Genomic DNA, 20499 nt, shown 5'->3' with positions numbered 1-20499 from the left:
CTATAAAATTTTAAGATTGGCAACGAGGATGACTCAAGGAATGTGACCTTTCACGTCTGGAGATAGATGGAGAGTTGGATGAATCAGATGATTAGATGTATAGATTGTTAAATGAATAGACAGGCAAAGTGCTCATGTTTTCCGCTGACCTCTTCGCCGACCTCTTATCTTGAAACATATATTTTGGATTCCTAATGGGATTGGTTTGATGAATGTATCTGAAAAACATTTCATTCTGAGATATTCATATTAGTCTACAAAACCGCAAGACGTATTTTTACTTACTTCTTCCGAGTCTGTATACTCGTAAATATGGCAACCACTCATGCCGCTAACATATCGCTTAAATGAATGTAGATAAACAAGCCACAGAAAGTACCTATGAATATATCAAAACTTGACGACAGAATCCTCAAACCCGATTCGAAGTAGTGTTAAGCAAACATCGAAGTGTTCTGAATTAAAAAAAAATACTTATGGTGAATGTTTTTTCTATTTGGTTTGAATTATTCAAGTTTTTCAGGAGATTTCTACGCAGATTGAAAAAAACTCACCACATATCAAGATGAACAGCTCACCTGAAACAAAAAACGTAATTTCAACTAGATTTTGAACATAATGTAATAGATGTTTGTGAGACGAAGTCAGCACAGAAGTATTAGTTCCAAATTATTTCAAGTTTGAATGTGCAATAGGTACATGAATGAATATACTAACGATGCTGAAACGAAGCTGAAACAGCTGTCCACCGGTGGCTCTCAAATTGAAATCAATATGGAAATGATCAGAATAGTAGTTATCTGTTTATGTTATATATATTCATATATATATATATATATATATATATATATATATATATATATATATATATAACAGATATATAACAGATTCTCTGTTGATTCAGCTCTGTTCATTTCAGAATCGATAGCAACAAATAGGTTAGTTTGTTTTGGAAGTGGAAAAACTCCACCATAAATTTGACAGATTTTCTTCATATCTCTTTGTTTTCAATATTCACTGCATCAAATTTCATAGAAATCACAAATTATTGAATTGATATTTTCGATTTATAACCTATACAGCTCAAATTCCTGTGTGATTCGTTAGAGACAATGGGACAAGTCATTGGATATCATCATATAGCCACTTTCTGCTTTCAAAATATATTTCATACCTGAAATATTCCCAGAAGAAAATTCAAATAGTTCTGTCACCATCTGAGGACTCAAATCACCTCTTCAATTCAGATCGGGGAATTCTTGTCAGATCAATTCCAATTCAACGTATGATATCGAATATGTGGTTCATTCAACGATCTGAACTTTCATCGATGTTCATATCACTCGAAACATGCCTTTCACGTTGCTTGTATTTCTGGATCAATCAGTAATTCCCTTTAGTTCGTTAGGGATATTGCCACGCTACTCAAATCAACATTTTCACTTCAGCCAATCAATATCAATTGAATCAATTTGTGTACAATTCCATCAATCGCACAGTTTTCCGAGGCTGGAGAGCAAAATTTTGTTGAAAAAATGAACTGAACTCCCTTGAGTTTTGTATTTGTTCTGTTGTGTTTATTATAGCAAAAAAATAATGTTATATTGAGCGATTGAGGATTTTTTAAACCAATTTTTGTTTTTCTTTGTATTTTGAAGAGATGAAAATCAATTGCAAAATAACGAAAGTACTCTTGTGGCTCCAATCTTATTTATTTGAACTCGACATTTCAAACTACTCAAAATTTCAGAGTATGTTGAATGAAACAGAATGAAGTGAATTGTCATGTGCTGACAACAATGTTTAGTTTTAGTGATAATTAGGAGGTGATTTTCAGAGATTAACATTATTTTCATCATAAACAGTTACTTTAGTTGCTAGGAACTCAAATAAAAAAAAGAAAGGGCTTTTCAAACACTTTTATGGGTGTTTTCCAAAAATGCATTGTTATATAGTTACTTTACTTTTGAAACATTCAACTTTGGAGTTTGACGAATAAGAACCAACATCAAGCCATCACTTCGTTTGTATTGGATTTCCAGATATCATTATCCACCATTTTTCCAGTTTTCTATGAATCAAAGTTTCACTGAGGATAGCATTTCTAATAAAACATTTTTTTCAGGTATTTGCGAAAAACCGTCAACAATTTGGATTTTTTGGTAGAAAAATTCACTCTTTCACTCGCAAATGAGTCGAGTAACTTTGACATTCAGAGAAAAAAAAGATTATAGAATAAAAGTTGACTAAAATCAGTCAATTTGATAACTCATTTTTTTTGGACAATATTCATCTCATCAGAAGGCTAAAAACTTCACCAAGAATACCGTCTTGCTCTGGAAGATTCTTGGCGTACGAAGTGAAGGTAATGAAAAATGTTCTGGATATATTTATACTCAATAATTAACTTTCTAACCATTTACTTATCGTTTTGAAATTTTTTTCTGCTCTTTCTTTCAAATTTATTAACACATGTACAATATCATATGTATAACATAACATATAATTAACATATGTATAAATATCAAAAAAATTGTTAGTACATGTATATAATATTTTAACACAGTCTGTTTTGTGTGAACTCTTGTGTTAGACTGAGTTATTTGAAATATAAAGATTGTGTCAACTGTTAATGGATATTGTTTATGAAAAAATAAATTGAAATGAAGAAATGTATGAACAATAGTATTTAATTATGAATGAGGGTGCAATGAATTATCTGTTGATTATTTCAATGTGAGCAAATTTAAATTTTTTTTTATCCAATAGTGTAATGTTTTTTCAAATGCTGTTATCCTCAACTTTTTAATGAATCTTTAAATTATATTGTAAATTTTACAACCAATACATATGCACTGTTGTTGCACCAAACGTAGACTACACTTAGCAATTTGAAAGCATTTATTGGTCTTTGATCTTGTATTATACTGATGTTAAAATTTTCTGATTGTTTCCAAAAACCATTGAAGCATAAGATAATTTCTTAGGAGGCAAGAGCTCATTGCGCCAATCAGAAATAGTTTTTCGTATATCACTGATGCTTTCTGTCATGGACTCTTAATCAGAATTCATATCTGATTCAACATCTTTATCTGAATTCATTGATGTGGTCAAAATACTCGTGCATGTATTGCATAACCATAACCTAATATTTGTGAGTTGATTTTTTTTCTTCAGTTGACTCATCCTTGATTTCAAGCATTTGATATGATATGAATTTGTTCACTTCCCATCACAATTCTGTTCTATCAACTAGTTCATTGTAAATGGGACAAAAATTTATTTTTTCACCTCAATCATTCTGTGTAATATTTTCAGAAGACATTCCACAGTCCTTTTTGTGAATTTCATTAGTTCGGACTTCCATTCTCTGATATTATATAAAATGATTTGAAATCCCTCAATGAACCAATGAAGAAGAAAAATTGAAAAAAGAATAGCTCAAAATAACAATTATATGAAGCAAAAACACCCTGGAATGAAATTACAGTACAATAAAATACAAGTATAAATAGAACAATCAAACAAAAATTCAAAAAAATGAAATAAAAATAAGAGATTCCAAGCCAAGTTACTTCACGACGTTTCGATTATTACTGTCCACAATCGTCTTCGGGTGATGACTAGCTAATTCCTTCAAAAGATGACTATGGGTCATTCGAGTACTTTTAATTATCTCCGCTTTTCTCTTTCCGCTTCACTGATTTAGCGGGAGATGACCGTTTAGCGGATTTTGGTCATTTTTCATTTGATTATGAGTTTCCATATGTTGCGTATCTCTACGCTACCTTGGCTGAATACATTGTTGGATAACATGTATGCGGCTTCTTTGAATTTCCTCCCAAACCAATGTTCTTCCCTGTGTATGATCTCAACTTGGGACCACTCGATGTTATATTGATTGGACCAAACATGCTCTGCTATTCTTGATTTGCTGGTTTCCTCCCGCTGTATGTATTTCTTGTGCTCGTCAATGCAAACTTTCAATGGCTTCTCAGTTTCACCGATATAGGATTTTCCGCACTCACAGGGTATCCGGTGAATGAAATTCTTGGAATCGCTGTCCGCGTTCGGTGGCCTGGTTTTCGTGAGGCTGCTACGGATAATATTGCCAGATCTGAAGCAGGTTCTGATATTATACTTGGACCCAATTCTTCTTTTCCTTTCCGATAATCCTCTGATGTAGGAAAGTGCAAGCACTGGTTATGATGCCTTCTTCCGTGCGAGGCTCCTGCTGTCTTTTAGTAAAAGTCTGTTTCACCATCGCTTTGGCGTAGCCATTCCGTTGAACATCATTTTCGATGATGTCCATTTCCTTTTCGAGACATTCTTTCGTATTACAGAGCGCAAAAGCACTATCACGAGCAACGAAAATCCTCAGAAGAAGTGGTACTTCCATATTCTTTTTGGCCCTAATTGTAACTTTTTGAAGGTTTGATATAATATTTATGTTTAAAAAAACAATGTTTAAAATATGTTTTTTCCTAAGCAGCTACCGCATCCTTAAGGACAACAACCCTCAGAAGTCGAAACTTGTGCGAGCTAAGGACTAACGAGGTCTTACCTTTTAGCGTGTGATTCCTAACACGGATTGGAGGATAGCAAGTGAAAAATCTAGCGTTCAGCTTGTGGCTTGAACCATCCACTCACACATCATCTGATTGACTGACTGAACAAAGCACCCACGTCGAACCGCCCGGCTATCGACCGACCGATATGTATTTTATATATATATTTTTTTTCAAGAAAACTCTATGGTGTTCTTTATCAATAGCTGTCACTGTCACTGGCGTCACTGTTGAAGAGTCGAAACCTTTTTTTCTGAAAAACTAATCTCCCCCAAAAATATTCGCTTATCAATTTCAACAAGTTTTTTATAAGTTTGAAATATACTGAAAATGAATAATATTTACAAGTTACCGAGAAAACTTGCTGGTGTCCTGAGCTTGCTAAATTCAGAAATGTATCCAGAACATTCTTTTCGACGACCTGCATCTACGATGTTAGTGAACCCAGGTAAACGCAGGATGGAATTGATTTTTGTTTGCTGAATACAACATTGAAGATTAGTTGCTTGGAAAATTTTTTGCCAAAAAAATTATCCTATCAAATTTGTCTATTTCTAGTCATGTGTGTCGAAATAACCAATGAAACCATCATTACACTGATAACTACCCATGGATAGTTTTCACGGGTAGTTATCACTTATGTCATGACATTGCTAAGCAACCAACACAATAAAGTTGTTTGACATTTCAGTAATTCAATTTATTTCGAAAGTGTCACTTCCTCGCTTTGGTGTTCAAAATGATGCGGCAATTGACAAAATCATTGAAGAAAATACACCAAAAAATACTGTCAATAGTAAAAAATACACTTGGAAAATATTTATGGAGTTTTGTGACGCCAGAAAATATGAATTGGATGGAAATCGTACTCTCGAAGAGCTTGCATTAATACTCAAGGATTGGGCGATTAATATGAGAAAAAAGGATAGCATAGAGTTTAAGGAGGCTACTGTTAAAACCGTATGGAATATAACAAGCAAATTATTACAAGAAAAGTATTACAAGGAGTATAATATCATGCTAGACCCCTTTAAAAGTGTTGCATTCAAAACACCTATGCAGTAACCGAGGCAAATACAGCAAGATCAACGGAATATCATTATACGAATTGTTCTTTTAATAACTGTGTGTTCAATAAATAATTTTGTTCGAATTGCAAAAAATTTTCTCACCGAATATCCCTCGAACATTGATAAATAACTCATAATTTTATCACAACTTCCTCAAGCACGGGATGTTACCAAATAACGTGCTTTCGAAAACTGTGATAAAATTATTTCGTTAGTTATCAATGTCCTTGGGATATTATAGCTGATAATTGCGGTGCCGAAGCATATACTGGAAAAAAAGTGATATTACTGCCAGTAGAACATCAAGCTCGATATCAACGTCGTTATGATTTGTCAAATTGAAATTTTCGTAATCTCTGAAGACTGCAACAAAGTTTTATTGGAACTGTTCACCTATAGAATTTGATCTAGTGTTTAGATAAAATCAAAAACTCATGAGCTTATAATCAATGGATTAAAAGTTGGAGATTATGCAGAATTAGAAAGGTTTGTTTGAATAATACATAACTTTTTCATTAAAAACTGTACGAAATGTTCTCAGGACGGTTTCAGATAAGAATAGAGTAGGAGAATAGCTGAAATGAAGCTTGTTCAAAGAATGAAGAATACTTCATGAAATAGGTGACAATTGAAAGAATACACATTTTATAAAAACTGCCGTGAAATAGCCAACTCGCAAAGAAAAGAACGACATTGAACTTCAAACAATATCAAGTGCTTCATGAGAAAACTATGTAAATTCGAAAATCTCTAGACACGAAGTAAGCTGTATCAAAAATACCGAGATAACCGTAGTGAAATATTTTCTCGATTAGTTCTCATGAAGATGTCAGTGACACCCGACCCCTAATAACTTCTATATACCAAACGCCGTGTTCTGATAAATTTTAAATTCTACAATCGAATTTATGGGTGGCAGCATCCTTAATTCAGATCAACATCATCTCTTGAATGAACCTCATAAACTTTCTGCTTCCAACAACCCCTTCATTTTGTTTTTGCCTCACGTTTACAAGCTTCCCGTCATCGAAAATTGAACGAGCAGCTTGCACGGTAAGATTTACGTCGTCTTCGCGACTTTTCCCTCATTTCAGAAAATTTAAATTTCATCAGAGGCGGCTCTGCGGTTATACACTACATCAAGATCTAGATTCGAGATTAAGAATATGGCAGGCGGCGGTTCGAAAGGCACTTCATAAGTTTTTCTATTTGGAACGGTGGCTTAACTGATGCCCGAACTTCTTTTTTTGTGCTCGTTTATTCAGATCGTGTTTTTATCCTTTGGAATTTATGAAGGGATTATTTGTGGAAATGGTGCGATACTGTAGCCATCGTTTTTCTGAGCCTTTTTTATTATCATGTAGGATTCGAGATTTACCATGTATTGACAAAATGGAAATAACAGAATACCTTTGTGGCCACTGAATTTTTTTGGCTTAATTGAAACAATTGATGGAAATTCATTCTTTGGAAGGTGTGGGATCTGGTGATTAATGTGATGTTTTTCTCTCGGTATTGAAAACAATGAAACAGTGGAAGGATAGTTAACATTTGAAGAGTTCAACCAATTGAAATCAATATAAATTATGACTTATATTTCACGTGAATACTGGCATTCAGATTTTGAAACTGAATTATGTCTATACATATCTCTTCTGCATCTACCCCAATCAATCAAAATGCATGCAATTATAATGTTGAAAATTTTGTTCTTGAGCATATGCTTTCGCATATAATAAATACATTGCAATAATGTTCTTCGACTAAGATTTTTGGGATTTCAACAAATCCACTGAAGTCAAAAGGGAACTTGCATGAAAATGCAATCACGAAAATTACATTGAGAATCAAAAGAAACCAGAAATGAACTATTTTTCAAATGCCATTCGTTCTATAGAAACAATTAAAGTTCACTTAACATTTAAATTCCGTCACGTGACCAAAAAAGCTCAGCCATTGGATGTGACGTCATACTATATCTCGTCAGTCGCCATTCCATTTGTGTTGAACTGTTTGGGTGTGTTGGTTCGAAGTTTCTATTGTTTATTGTGATATGTTTATTCAAATCTGTTGTTTTTACTGTTTTTAGTTAATTCACACAGTATTTACTATTGAGTGTGTAAATACGAACAGATCTGACCGACGACGGATTCACAAAGGGTTATTCCGATAATCTGCCAGTTGTTGATACGTTTATGGTTGCGAAATTCATTAAAAAAGCTGAACATCTTTCTCTTAGTGAAGTACGCGGAGTCAAAATAGACAAGTAAGTATAATTATTATTTGTTGTAAGTTCAATCACTATGTTCTATGTACCTCTGTAATAAAAAATTAATACTCGTATACTTATGTAAAGTAAGGTAAAATAATATAAATATATATATATATATATATATATATATATATATATATATATATATATATATATATATATATATATATATATAATATCACAACTTTTTTTTACAAAATGGGGTTAGATTTGCTCTCTGAGTAGAACATACCTAGGCATAATTGCCTGTGTGTGTGTTTTACCCAGGGCTTCTCTAAAAAAAACTATTTGTACATAAAATTATCTTAAAAATTTTGGCGGGCAAAGATTTACAAGATAAAAAAAAATAAAGAAGGTAATTAACTCTTATGTGAAGCATAAGTTCAAAACACTTGTATATTTAGTGTGTGCACGTATTTTTACCAAAATTTTGAAAGATATTCGACGATTTGTATAGGACAGGGATAGCAGCAAATAGTGGGTGTATTCAATATCGTTGTATTTTATAGAAAGTTTCTTTGTTTTTCAGGATATAGTTCTTTATTTCAGTTTTAAAATTTCTTAGTTCATCAATTTTTTTTAAATGTACTGGTATTTCATTGTAAAATTTGGGACCGAAAAATAGAAACGTTTTTTGGGTTATAGATTCTCTAAATGTATGTACCTATTGCTAATTCTTCATTACTAGTTGGTTGGACAGATCTGCTTCGAATTGAGGATTCAGTTGTGTGAACTCTAATTATACATTGACGAACATACAAAAGACTGAATGGTAGGATTTTTGTTGTAGAATACTGTTTCTTTTTTCTGAATATGATTTTTATGATAAACTTTGTATGGGAGGACGTGAGTTGTTAACGAAGGCTCCTCCCCATGTTATAATACTGTATCTTGGAATGGATTCTGCTAGGAAAGTTTAAAGCATTAGTAGGTTTTTGCGTGAGAGAATATCTCCTGAAATGTAAAATCTGTGCAGTGAAATGTTCTCAGTCGTTTATTTAAATTCGAAATGTGCTCGGTCCAGCGAATGTGCTGGCCAGAGTCACTCCTGGGTATTTTATTGATGATACTTGATCTATTTCTGGGCAGGTACATGTATTTGTGTCCGTGCAAATTGTTTTGTGAAGGTTTATAGAATAATCTGTAGTGAGTTGTGTAGAACCGTAGGTGTAAAAGGTACGAATTTAGTTTTAGATACGTTTAGGGTAAGTAGGTTATGGTTCAGCCAAATTTGCAAATTTCTTATATATATATTTCAATATATATTATATAATATATATAATGTATATGTAAATATTTATATATACAAGAATCCATCCAAAGGCAGCAAACGCAAACCCCACCCCATGAGTTACCCGAGGAACAGACCAACCAGAAAAAAGCTTTTCTCCCTACATCCATGGAGCTACTTACAAAGTGAGCCGAATTCTGAAAAAACATAACGTACAGACAGTATTCACAGCCATATACGAAATACCATGTTCAAACTGTCCCAAAACTTATATCGGCCAAGAAGAATTTCCAAAAGAGCCTATGAACATGAACTAGCTGTTCGCAATTCAGATCCAGCATCATTTTTCTTTAAACACCACCAGGAAACAAACCACACAATGAGCTTCGAAAACATCAAGACCATCGCTTCAGAGAAAAATCTTCAGGCCAGGATAATTCGGAAAGCAATCGAAATTGAAAACGTCCCAAATGCCTTAACAAGCGAGATGATTCGCAGAGACTACCACAAACATGGAGGATATTGTTGTCACGCAAGATACCTGGAAATAACTCAGGTTCTAGGTCAGGCAAACCAGATACCTGCTACAATAACATAAATATGGGCCCCGAACAACAGAGTGACCAGTGCGAACACAGCAAACATAGAGCTAGTAGGGAGACTTGGAGACAAGGGAGATTACGACCTCGTCCTCGAGTCATGTAAGTACAAATCGAAGTGATTCTCTAAAATGGCTCTAAAGCAGCAGCCGAAACGATGAAAATTATAGACGCGGTTCAACTCGCGATAATAGATAATAGAACCCAACTTAATGAAATTTGTATGAATAATTTGGGTAAAATTGTGTCAGTTTGGTTAGTCTTGATTAGTTTTAGAATGAATGTTGATCATAATATTCAATAAAGTTCCTAATTTTCCAATATATCTAGCCTGAACGCAGGCTAGAGGCATAGGTAAAAATCAGATGGATAATAATATGTAGATACTTGCATTAAAATAGTCTTCACATACATGAAGAGCATTGCTGCATTTTGCATGCATTTAACCATTTTGTTCGACGATTACGATCATCTTCAGATACTCTTATAAATATTTTATTGGCTGATTCAATGGAAGTATTTGTGCACGAAGGCACAATGCAATATATATAATATTGTTTGTGTTCCATTGCCTTCGAAAGTCCTTGTTAGATTTATACATTCAACAACACACAAACAAAGCTGAATCAAGGTTAAACGCATATTTGTTATAAACTGACTAGACATCAATATTTCACTGCTCATATTTTGCAGTAGTTAATAGTTATCATAGCAGAACACATTTACAATGTAAAAAAATCTGCAAGTTCCGTATTGTTTGAAAACATTTCAAAAATTATTGAATTTGTAATCATATTGGCACATTGAACTCAGTGTAACATTCCATTTTAACACTTTCCATTTCAATCTGAACAGGAAGAATTGTAGATTGTGATATACCACACCAGCACATTTTGATATACCATACACCATCTTCCTCTTGAAGATGATCACTTGGTGATGGAAACACGTATCGAGGTATTAAAATAATTGTTTGGTGTTGGAAAAAAACCCAGTTATATTCATTACTACACAGAGGGTTCCAAACAGTACATCACAAGTGTATACCAATTATTTGAAATTTTTGTTTTGACAGAACTCGGATCATTCTGAGCAGTCTACACAAGTACTGCAAATAAATCATAGTCAGAATGCTGACACCTATTCAAAGTCCATAATGTTTATTTTGATTATTTTTATTAATATTATCTATGGTTAGGTATACTGATAGACGTCAATCAGCACTCTTCTTCTCTTGTGCAGTCGTGTAGTTCATTTCCATAGTGTACTGTAACGTAGAGTGAGAAGCAGTCTTCTTCTAGTAATATCATACTTAGAACCGGTGGGCTCCGGGTATCTATCTGTTTTTATATCATAAAAACAGGAATAAATTGAATTCATTGGTGTAGTTGGTATCCTATTTATTCAATCCATAACTTCTCAAATGCTTCTCAAATATCTGGTTGGAACTGTGGCTAGTCTGGCCTATATATAAAATGCATTGCAGTCATCGATTAAACGCTATAACTTAAATCGAAATATGAAACCACAACTGAATAATTCAAAACTGACACTTCATGATCAAAACATTCATTTCACTTGTATACTGTCACTTCTGTAGCTATTTAATTGTTTTGGGTTCTGAAATAATTCCCGAATTAACTGAATTTGTCTTACTGTTCGGAGATGTTTCGTATAGATACAGATGTCGGGAATTCAGTCTGTTAAAAAAATCATACTTTTTTCAGCTGCACGAGCTTTCGCTAATGATTAGCTTTATTGACAGCTCCAATATGAAAAAGACATACAGGGTGGGGCACCGAAAACGAAACAGATCGAATATCTTCAAAACACATGCTTTCTAAAAAAATGCAGAAACAAGTCGATTTGTAATCCAACAGCATTTATCATAACCTCAACTGACATTCCTTTTCCCCCACTTTCACTATCACCCAAACAATTTGAATAGGAAAAGTAGCAAGTGTGACACACCATTAAAAAGGTATTTTCATGAGGAATTCGGTCATGTCAATTTTCGCTACCTAACTTTCTACTTTGGCGTCCTCAGGCGTAAAAAAATCGTTACGTATTCCAAATTATGCTACTTCATTTACAAACTAATTGGACATAAATTCGGTGACAATGCATTATGGAATTTTCTTAATAAAGAAACAATATGGTGGCTCCACTATGGTGGACAAGATTTGCAATCATGGTACGATTTGATTCAAAATTGATGAGTGGTGGTTTTCAAGGTCGGAAATTATGATTTGTTTGTCAGTGCAAAAAAACAATATGGCGGCTCCAAGATGGCGGAAGAAATTTGTAATCATGGTCAGATTTGAATCAAAATTAGTATGTGGGGATTTTCAGGGTAGAAAATCATGATTGTTTTTTCGATGAAAAAAACAAGATGGCGGATGATATTTGTAATTGTGGTTTGATTCGATTCCAACTTGGCATATGGGGATTTTACATGTTTCCAGTATGACATAAAAGAATTGATGAAATCTGGAGTAAGTCGATGTATCGTTGGGCGAATTTAGAGAGCTCACATATTCCGTCCATATAAAATTGAACTGGTTCAGGATCTTAACGAAGACGACTTTGATCGTCGCATAAAATTTTGTGAAAGCATGAATGAACGTGCTATACAAGATCCAAATTTCGTTTTCAACATTTGTTTTTCGAATAAATGCAGCGGGAATGTCAATCTACATAATTGTCGGTACTGGTCAGATTAAAATCCAAGAGTGTTTCATCAAGTACATACGCAATTCCCACAAAATTTTGGGCTGAAATGTTTGACAAACCGATACCTTGAGAATCACCTGATATTCCAACGGGACGGAGCTCCTCCACATTTTGCTGTAGAGGTTTGTCAGTGAAAGTTTTCCTAGACACTGGATTGGAAGAAGAGGATGCATCGAATGCCCCGATCTTTCTATTTACCCCCCTTAGAATACTTAGTGTGGGGTCATTTAAAAAGTAAAATATACGCCACTCAGCTAGGTTCGTTAGAAGAGTTACGTCGACGTATTATAACCGATTGTTGTCGAATAACCCTAGACGTGATCCAAAACGTCAGACAACGTTTTGAGTTGTCTCATACTCATGCATGGCAGTGAATAGAAACACATCGATCATCCAGTGTGAATAAATGTAGTTTGGATTCATCTTAAATTTAGGCACAATTTTCAAGTTCATGCAAAGTTATTTTTATCAATTTATGATTTTTCTCGTGAATTGTTCAAATTAGATTTCAAAAGGGCCTTTGAAACGATTGATGAAAGTATTTTGCTTCAGAAAATGAGAAGATATGGAATTGAGGGGATGGTTTATGAACGGATGAGTGATTATTTATTAAATAGGAAAGTACCTACGTATGAACGATTATTTCTCGTCATATATAACAAATCACACAGGAGTACCACAAGGTTATGTGGTTGGTCCCCTGTTATTCATTCTGTATCTGAATGATATACTTACAATTAATTACAGACTGTGAGTTCATCAACTCATTTGCAGATGATACCTTATTGGCCTGTAGTGGAGTAAATTTAGAAGAAACTGTTGACAGAATGAATGAGGTTTTAGAAAAAGTAGAAGAATATCTTGAAGCCAATAAAATGAAGCTCAACGTTGAAAAAAATAAAGCAATGATAATCACTACTAAGTTCAAATATAATCAAATAAATACAAACAATATGAATATAAAAATTGAAGATGAACGTATTGAAATAGTAACATCAGTGAAGTATTTAGGATTTCAACTTGATAATTGCTCATCATTCGACGACCACTTCAAGTATATTGAAAAAAAGATTGCAAAAAATTTATATTTTTTCTCAAGAATCGCCAAAAACTTATCAAGAGATGCAAAAATTATGGTATATAAAATCGATAATCCAACCCCATTCAGACTACTGTGCATCTATTTTTTTTATTTGATCAAAGTGCAAAAAATACAAAAAGTACAAAATCGGAGAATGAGAATGATTTTGAAATGTAGTAGGTATACACCAATTTCTACCATACTATCTTCTCTACAATAGATCTCAGTATACAAAAGATAATTCTATTGTTTCATGGTTTTCATTTATAAAATATAAAATAAAATGACATCAGCATACTTGCTATCAACTTTCAATAAAAACATTCGTCACCATTCTACTAGGCACAACAGTCACATTCATATAAATAGAACAAATAAAAAACATAGTATGAGCAGTTCATTCTTCAAAGGTTTTGTACGATTCAATAATTTACCTGATTCAATTAAATCTACTCTATCATTGAAGATTTTCAAGAGCGAACTGAAATATATTCATGATGGAAATTGAAAAATTTCTTTTTGTTCAGTTCAATAATTTATGTATATAAAGTTGAATTATTCAAATACATTTTGTTGATTATACAATATTTTGAGTTAGCTGAGATGAATATTCCATAAACTCTTCTTCTCCTTCTTCTTCTCCTCATTCAAATTGTATGAGTGACCAAGGGATGGGGAGACAGGTATGACAGTTGAGGTTACGACAGGAAGATGTCCCCCTTGAATTTTGAAACGACGTGTTTCTGCATTATTGTCGCAACACATGTGTTTTGAAGAATTCGTTTTCGGTGCCGAGTCGAATCGAACCATAATTACAAATTTCGCCCGCCATACTGTTTTTGCATCGACTAAAAAATCGTAATTAACAACACTGAAAGACCCACTTACTAATATTGATATGAATCAGACCATAATTACAAATTTTGTCTGCCATCTTGGATCCACCATATTGTTTTTTTTTAATTGACGAACAAATCACAATTTCTGACTCTGGAAACCTCCATTCACCAATTTCGAATCAAATCGGACCATAATTGCAAATCTAGTTCGCCAATGTGGAGCCGTCATTTTGTTTTTCCCTTAGAAAAATTCCATATTGCATTGTCGTCGAATTTATGTCAACTTAGCTTGCAAATCTAGTATCATAATTTGAAATACGGAACAGTTTTTTTATTGCAAGAGGGCATCAAAATTTAAATTAGGTAGCGAAAATGTAAATGGCCAAATTCCTTATGAAATTACCTTTTTAATAATGTGTCACACTCACCACTTTCCCTATTCAAATTGTTTGGGGAATAGTGTCCGAGGGGTGGGGGGAGAGGTATGTTAGTTGAGGTCATGATAGAAAGATGTCACTCTTGGATTACAAATCGACGTGTTCTTGCATTTTTTGTAGAAAATATGTTTTTTACAGATATTCGATCTGTTTACAAAACATAATAATAGTTTCACACAGTAATAGGTACACCTGTGCGATTAGAGGATATTTAATTTTTAAAAATTCTCATACAAATAATATTCATTAAATGTTTCCCTTGTGAACCGCTCTAGAATCGCATTTACACTTATGATGGAACGTCATTTTTCAATTGAATATTCGCATTTTCACGCATTGAGAAGAATTCCATGAGTAGCACGAATTTGTAGTAAGCTGAATGTCAAAGTTGAAATCATGAGTCGCAAGAAAAAAAAAAGATAAGAGCCATCCATAAACTACTGATGGAGTCTCCTCTGCGCTAAATATGGACGGGATGTTTTTTGTAATGTGAGGCGTTTAGGTTATGTATTTAACTGTATCAAATTAACACATCTTGGGAACGAATTTTAATTTTTCATTAAACGAACTAAACCCGTAATTACGATGCAGTACTAAGCTTTGATCTTTGAATCGCAATATCGTCTCAGTGAGTTCCGTAGTTATTCTAGTTGATAATTAATGAGTCTCAGTTAATATTACTAGTTTTGGAAATTCCGACGGTGGATTTAATTCGGAGTGTTAACATGGATATTTTGTTCGAATTATCTGTGGAATTTCATGAAGTATTTCATTTAATAAATATGTTCTCCTAACTATCCAATATTGGAAAATAACCACTTTTCTGGATTAAAAAAATCATTTTTCTGGATTCTTATTGAATATAGAAGGAGTTTGTGTACATGAAACAATTTCATTATTGTTTTCTGTGAAATTCTGTTTCATAATACGCAATAGTCGTGATATGAACATTTATTAGCAGTTATTCAAATGATTTTTGGCATATCTATACAACACACACACAATTGAAAAAGTAAAAAGTGGTTTACAAGTTCTTTTTCTGTTAGTATCATTGACGCTTTCCCAATAAACTGCAACTATGTTCCTTCCATTAGTTGTAACCTGGAAATTGGTTTTCTCACAAAGTGATATTTTTTCTAGAAATTATTGCTCAAAATTCTTCATCCATATGACATACGCAACTTACCTTCATTCAACATTTTCCGTAACTCTCAACGAATGGATTGTAAACCGTGTAAATATGAATGGATTTTTCACCACAGTGATGAAGTTTTCATGATTCAGATATAAAATATTACTATAGTGAAGCATTGATTTTTATAAAAATGTATCACGTTTGAAGAAATTTTTAGGTAGGTATCTCCTATCTTCTGGATTTAAATTCAATTTTCATGAAAACCAATTACCTTCATTTCAGAATTAAGATCAAAAATTATTATAGATTGCTTAACTTGACTAGAGGTAAAACAAGATCATATAAATATAATTGAATTAATTTTGGAGGCGTCACTTAGATTTTCTCAAATTGAATTTGCGTCATTGTTTTCAATTTTTGGTGAGAAGTTCTCTAACTGTTTCAAAAATGATACACGAATATACTACTACTATACTATACTTTCAGAAAGGTTGCATCCGGCAATTTTTGCATAGACAATTAAAATTCATAACTATAATGCGCTAAATGAAGCAATACGTGGCTGACTGTTGTGTCTGGCGGGTGTGAAAATCAGTGATGAATGACCGTACTGAAACTCGAACGAATCTACCACGAAAGGGTGTATGTTAGAACCAAAGATGGCACTAGCTTGCAGCCAATTTACGACTGTAATGCTGAAGGCAGTTCTTTGTTAATTTTTGGTCCCTGAATGCGAAATGATAGTTAAAATTTCCCAACTCGTAAGATTTTTGGGTTATGATTTTTTTTCACAAAAATTTATTGAACACGACATTCCAAATTTGCTTTTCTCCTAAATTGGGGAAATTGATTGAAATCTGGCAACACAGCGACTCTGCTGAATATTCGAATCTGCTTCCGCTATATATGAGACTTGCAACGCCACTTCTCGAAGTACAACAAATACGGAACAGCTATAAAAGTAGCAGGTTGACAATTGGATCATCAATATTGGTTTAACGCGAGTAGTGGTGAGTAAGTATTAGAGAAGCTAGGAGAGCAAACACGCGAATATTGAGAGTATTATATTAGTGTTATCTTTGTGAATAAAATAAGTTGACTCCTGTGAACGCAGTATATACTTGAACTCGACGTACGCAACAGTACAAAAATATCCAAATATCGCAGAAACGGCCAATTATTCAAATGACCGAAGTAACTCACCATAAGTATTTTGTATGTGTTGTTGGTGATCAATATCGGGATTGGGCTCGTCACATATGTTGCCAAACCTGTGCAGTAATCTAAGTAACTGATTGAATGGCAAACTCTCTTCTATGCCTTTTGCACTTCCAGTGATTTGGTGAGACACAACAAATCATTACAACAACTGTTACTTTTGCATGACAAACGTGTCTGGTTTTTCAAGAAAAAGCATACACAAATTTGTATATCTGGATATTCTTTCTGCAAGAAGACCTGTTTTTCATGGAGAAGATGTACAAGTTCCAACACCCCCGGCAAATTGGGAGAAAGATTTGGAAATGTATAATGACCAAGCAGATTCTCATGATGTGCCAGAAAGAGGCCGTTCTTATTTTCCAAAGAAGGAAGAACACCCCATTCAATCGAACAACCTGATTTAAATGGCTTAGTTCGGGACCTCCACTTATCCAAAGAGAATGCTGAACTATTAGGGTCTAGATTACAATAATGGAATTTACTAGCCCCTAAAACCAAGGTTACAATATTTAGGAACCGTAACCATGAGCTATATCCTCGTTTTTTCCTATGCAGGATAAAATATATATTTGTGTAAATCCAAATGGTGAGATGGAAAAATTAGGATTTGCACATAACCCGGATGAATGGCGTTTATTTATAAATTCGTCCAAAACATGTGTAAAAGCCGTTTTGCTCCATAATGGTAACAAAAGACCCTCTATTCCTCTTGCACATGCAGTTGCCATGAAGGAAACATGAAAGTATGTCACTTATTATAAATGCAATAAGTTATAATACGTATAAAGTGGCAAATATGTGGTGACCTAGAAGTCATAGGACTATTACTAGGTCTTCAGGGCGGATTTACGAAGTTTTGCTGTTTTTTTGCCTTTGGAGCAGTAGGGCAACACAGAGCCATTATCAAGTAAAAGAATGACCTCCGAGAGATAACAATATTCCAGGTCAAGCTAACGTGAAGAATATACCTCTTGTTAATGCCAAAAACGTTTCGTTACCTTCATTACACATTAAACTGGGGTAATGAAAAATTTTGTGAAAGCTTTATATAAAAAAGGTTTAAATATCTGAATACGTTCCTCCAAAATTAAGTGATGCAAAGCTCAAGGAAGGTATATTTGTTGGACCACAAATTAGAAAACTACTGAGTGGTCAACGGTTTGACAAAAAATGAAGTAATGTTGAATGAGCTGCGTGAAGTTCTTTCAAAAGAATTGTTTCGGAGTTTTCAGGTAACAAGAAAGTAGAAAATTATGAAACACTTGTAGAAAATCACGAAACACTTGTAGAAGAACTACTTGGAAACTATTGCAGAATGGGAGGTCGCATGTCTCTCAAAATCCATTTATTGTACTCCCATTTGAACTTTTTTCCAGAAAATTTGGGTGCTGTCAGTGACAAACAAGGGAAAAGATTCCACCAAGACATACTGACAATGGAACAACGTTACCAAGGCAGATGGGATGCAGCAATGTGGGGGATTATTGTTGGTTCCTTATGAGGGAAAACAATGAAACATATAAAACGAAAGTCAACATTTTCAAAATGGTTATGCAGAAAAACTTCATTTGAATGTTTTTTCATTTGTATTGTAAATAAAATCTGTTATTCTCAAAATATTTTTTTTTGTTCTTAAATAATATTGCTTTTTTCTTGTTTGGATCTTATATTTTCCTATATGTGAAAATTTTTCTATGAAATAAAAATAACTATAACTCAAAATCTTAACGTGATGAAAATTGTTTGATGTTGAAGTCGCAGTCAGAATGCTTTAAACTCTCATGTATAGCCATTATAATAAGGGTCATAATTTTTTCTCTTATTTCTTGGCTAGTGTTATTTGTCTATCCGTGGGCCTCAGATTTTTGTATGCGACTATGTATTTATACATAGTTTGGCCTGTACCGGTACCGTGCATAAACATAGTGTTGCTACAACAAAGAATAACTCAGAAGTGTAACTGTAAAGTTTGAAATTGAAAAGTTGAACCAGAGTTGTACAATGGAATATTGAAAAAAGTGATTGATTTGAAATGTGAAAATTGTGTTATTGGTGTGACGAGCCATCATCAAGTACCTGTATTTGAAGGAGTTCAAAGATGGACAGATTTACGAAGTTATGTTTGGAGCGATCGATGCCGGAAAAATCTGCATTATGAACTTCGGAAAAAGTGAATTTCCCATTGCAAGCTTCAGAACAGCTGAATGTTTCATTCTAGAGAGGTGTTCAGCACCAGATACTGCCGAGTGAGCACCTTATTTACTTGTGGCTGATTTTTAATTGTTGATTCATTATTGATCAGTGAATACATACCCAGCCCCTATTTAATATCGACTAACAAAAGTGCAAAGTCAGGGTCTCACTTGGAAATCGACACACACCTTCAGAAATCTTCACCTCTGAGATGACTCCTGAGTTACCCGGGATTAATGACTACAAAAAACCCAGCAAACATATATAAGTGACCTATTATAGCAATCCAACACAAGCAACCCATTATAGCAATCCAGTCAAGGAGAACTACCATAATTGCCCCAGCACCATTATTCAACCACTATTTCAAATAACAGAATAAGCAAAAATCTTCTGAGTTATCTAATGGATACATCGTTGTGGACCAGGAAATTATTCGTTCCAGGAATCTGATATCCGAACATAACGTCATCTCAAATGTGGGACCCCCAATTCCACATAAGTTAGTACAGTGAGAACTGAAACTGATTCCACCAATAAATTTCATGCTCAACTCCTAGTTTTCTCATATCTTCAGATTTCGTCGAATGTTCAATACTTGAGTCAAACACGTTGAAGTATGAAAACATATCGTACCGTATGTTTTGACGTGAAACAACCTCACTCACTACTTTTGCGGCCTGTGCACTCTCACCCAAACGACCCGAGTGTCCAAACTGCCGATCTAGTTTCCCACGATGACATTTGTCTTTTGGGATCACCTGATCCGATCCCTTCCGTACCTTCGCAGAAATAAAACACTTTGAGCCCTCTGTCATACTTCAACGAAACTCCATCGTAATCAATCTTTTACGAACCCCAATACCTAAATGCTTGGATAAAACTTCGCCTAACGGTCGCCTGCGACGGTGAAAGAGCCCATTGCTATCAGTCAGATATTTCTTAAAAAATTATTTCAGAAACCGAAATTCCCCGAGTATTGCTGGAGAAATCAGAAAGGAAATGTATGATATAACAATATGCTCTCGAAAATATTTCCTTTACCCTACCAAGCGAAGTATTAAGCAAGATGGACCAAACTACAAAAAAAAATCTAAAGAGAAAGCTCTCAAACAGAACG

General features: G+C 33.9%; 1 long non-coding RNA gene across 1 annotated transcript; it reads left to right on the top strand.

Moving 5' to 3' along the window:
* The first annotated feature begins 5073 nt into the window (after positions 1-5073).
* LOC141485350 (uncharacterized) lies at positions 5074-18803 on the top strand. The gene is made up of 2 exons (XR_012467151.1): positions 5074-6124; positions 18563-18803. It is a non-coding gene; the product is annotated as an uncharacterized lncRNA (long non-coding RNA).
* The last annotated feature ends 1696 nt before the right edge of the window (positions 18804-20499 follow it).

This window comes from Leptinotarsa decemlineata, unplaced genomic scaffold, assembly GCF_025532065.1.
Source record: "Leptinotarsa decemlineata unplaced genomic scaffold, Ldec_3_MD MMD2_tig00026316_RagTag_RagTag, whole genome shotgun sequence".
NCBI lineage: Eukaryota > Metazoa > Arthropoda > Insecta > Coleoptera > Chrysomelidae > Leptinotarsa > Leptinotarsa decemlineata.
The sequence above is the reverse complement of the archived record's forward strand: the minus strand, read 5'-3'. Positions and strand labels throughout refer to the sequence as shown.